Below are 3,080 nucleotides of genomic sequence, written 5' to 3'. Positions count from 1 at the left end.
ATAAGTACATTTTTCCTTACCGTATCTTCTATTTGTGTCTCTACGCCGGGCGTTGGCAGCTCCGCGCTAGGGGCTTCCCAGTCAACAGTACAGGGGCACGTTGCGTGCCTAGGGATGAACTACGTCATCACGTTGATCAATGTTACAACATTACTTATTTTCTCTAACTAGGGCGAAAAATAAATAAACAACCAAACATAGACATGTTTTGAAACCCACGTTGTGAATGAATGCGTTCACTATTATATTTATCCTAAAAGATATCGATTATAGGCAAATAAGGTACATATGCACACATATATGACATGGTGCTTGTATAAAGTATAAGGATGTGCATCACAATTTATTGTGTATTTGATTCAATCTGCTATTATGCACTAATCTGTTTTCCCTGCACCGAAATGTCCATTACTAATCTCCTCCTCAAATGAACACAACAGAAGAAAAAAATATCCCCCTACAAAACATAACGACTTTTTAAGATCCATTCAAACAATGTTTTGAATGGTTTTCCTATTGTGCTTCATTTGGAGCTGGGAGTTTGACCTACTTAAGTACACAATAATGTTGTCTGCCACTAGATGGCACAGTAGCTCACTGATCAAAACTCACGCAAACCAGTTCAATGAATTGAGAAGCAAACTAAGAAAAGAAAAAGTTTATTCGCAAAACCATTTTGTAGACAGAAACTAACACAATATTCATGTTAAACACAAACATATTCAACACCATTTGCAAAAGAAAAACATTTATATCGAAAGGTACGATGTGTAGGCCTCTCCGTTTTCCTAGACGGTCACACTTTGCAGTAAGGTGATGTTGTCTCCTTTCAACATGATCCTCCCTGGGAGACAGAAACACAAGTGGAGACGAGTCAGGAGAGACAGATGATGGACGGAAAGAGAACTTTACTTTGGGACAAAACACACTAATATCGCATTTCCACTGCAGGACCTCGCACGGCTTAGTACGGTATGGCTAGGCCTCGTTAGGCCAGGCTCACTTTATGCTGCGTTTCCATTACAGTTTAGGAACTGGGGTAGTAACTATAGTAACGCAGTGTAGGCGGAGCCGTGACGTCATCTTCAATGCGAAACACAAAACCAACATGAGCCCTCAGAGCTCACAGCTCCTCATATCTGTTCAGAAACTAGACAGAAGTTAAACAAGTACAAACCAGACTGTCTGTGTCATGGAGAATACAGTCGCTGGTTTATTTATGTCTGTAGGCCGTTGTTGTGAGTGTGGACGGTCGGAGCATTTACAACGTTAGCTTAGCCGATCTCCATTCAGAAAACACGCATTTTAAAAGGTTTTTCGCCTGCCGTCTGTCTGCAGACTTGTCAAAGCATTAATTCATGGTTTTTACTATCCGGTATCAGTATGTTGTTACTTCGGCATCAGTTTTGAAACGTGAATTACAATTAAATCATGGTCAAATATGTTCATCTTGTTGTAGCTGTAGCCCCCTTGCCAGCGATTCTCTCTCTAGTTTAGCATACTCAGCCCGGTTGTTGGCCCGGAAAAAACCACGATTTTGGAGGGCCAGAAAACTGTCAAAAAGTACCCGTTAGCCGGAACTACGCCTAGTGGAAACGCAACAAAAACGGGCCGGGCACGGCACGCTCAAACCGTGCTACGCGCTGCAGTGGAAATGCGTCATAAGTATGCCTGTGCTTTCGCTGAACCACATGCAAAACGGTCTTGGGGAAAAAGGTATTTTTCAACAACATGTTTTCTACTCTTACCCAGCGGCTTCCTGTTCTTAGTCTTCATGTGGACCTCCTCAGCATCATCCAGAACCAGGTTCATGTACTCATCAAAACCCTAAAAGAGAGAAGACATTGAGGCCAAAAATTAAATTACCAATTACATTACAAGCCATTTGTATGTCGCTCAGTGTTGGACAGATTTCATTCATTATCATAGACCTCAGAGTAAAAAGAAAGCACAGTTCTGATGGCCGACATCAGCAGAAGATATACATTCATACAAAGTAAAAAAATATATCAGTTTAAAACGTATTAGGGGATCCCAAAATGATTCAAACATGAATTCAGTTATGTCATAAAAGAGAGTAAATGTACGGATATGTTTGAGTTGTAATACTTTATGCATAATAGCTCTTCACTTTCTCTGCATATGCACTTCAGTCCACGGGTGCATCTTGTAATGATAGGCTATCTGTCATGATGTAAACATTTACAATAATCATTTCCCCAGTTTTTGGTAGGCAGCTAATGTCAGTGTTGTCTTCGCTTTGGTGGTCTGCGGCAATGTTTAAAAAAAACACATAACCTGTCTCGTTAACCATCATTTGAGTGTTTCTTTTAGTTCAAGTACAATTTGTATCATTTATTGTTGAGTTCAAAGTGCCCAGTACATGAAATTATGAATTCACCTTCTAATTTAAAACAATATTCAAGGAGCTACACATATAAAGACTAAACACAGAATGTAATTCAATGTACAGAAGATGGGGATCTTTGCAAAGTTAAATGCAGACAGTTTATCTGCATGTGTATGTCTGTGTGAGGGTTGGGGCGGTGGACTCGAGTTTACAAATACATTTATTATAGAGAATAAGTCATTAACCAGAAATTGCTACAAGAAGACATTCTTACTCAAACATTTTTATAAAGATTTGAACACATCATTTATTTTTCAATGTAATCATTTCCAAATTGAATTAATTGAAATATCCAATATCAACGTAAGAGCTTGAGCCTCTTCGGGGGGTGCCAACACTTAACCATAAACTTTATAGTTTACTTTCTCCTTCTTTATATGTAGATATTACTGTTCTCCGTTAATCTCTGTCACGTTGTTTCCATAGCAACAACAACTTCCTGTCAACAGCGCTAACTGTCCTTCAAAATAAAAGCATGTCCATAAATAGGAAACCAAGCCAAATGACACTTAAGACATAAAACTGCAACGAAAGTAACACGATATCCTTTTCAATTTCAAAGAACACAAATTGGGTTACATTAACAAATAACTATAAAACAACAATACAGTAGAATAACAAAATTAATGCCGTGAAGTTGAAGCGGTTCGCTTCACACCTATATTAAACA

At 38.8% G+C, this 3,080-nt stretch overlaps 1 long non-coding RNA gene across 1 annotated transcript; it reads right to left on the bottom strand.

The window, feature by feature from the left end:
* Positions 1–643: 643 nt before the first annotated feature.
* Positions 644–1,833, bottom strand: LOC104949734 (uncharacterized). The gene is made up of 2 exons (XR_798832.1): positions 1,749–1,833; positions 644–844 (listed from the first exon to the last, which is right to left on the bottom strand). It is a non-coding gene; the product is annotated as an uncharacterized lncRNA (long non-coding RNA).
* Between the last annotated feature and the right edge of the window lie 1,247 nt (positions 1,834–3,080).

The sequence above is a fragment of the Notothenia coriiceps genome, unplaced genomic scaffold, assembly GCF_000735185.1.
Source record: "Notothenia coriiceps isolate Sejong01 unplaced genomic scaffold, NC01 NC01_scaffold00016723, whole genome shotgun sequence".
In the NCBI taxonomy this organism is placed as follows: domain Eukaryota; kingdom Metazoa; phylum Chordata; class Actinopteri; order Perciformes; family Nototheniidae; genus Notothenia; species Notothenia coriiceps.
This window is presented reverse-complemented; position numbering and strand designations above follow the sequence as displayed.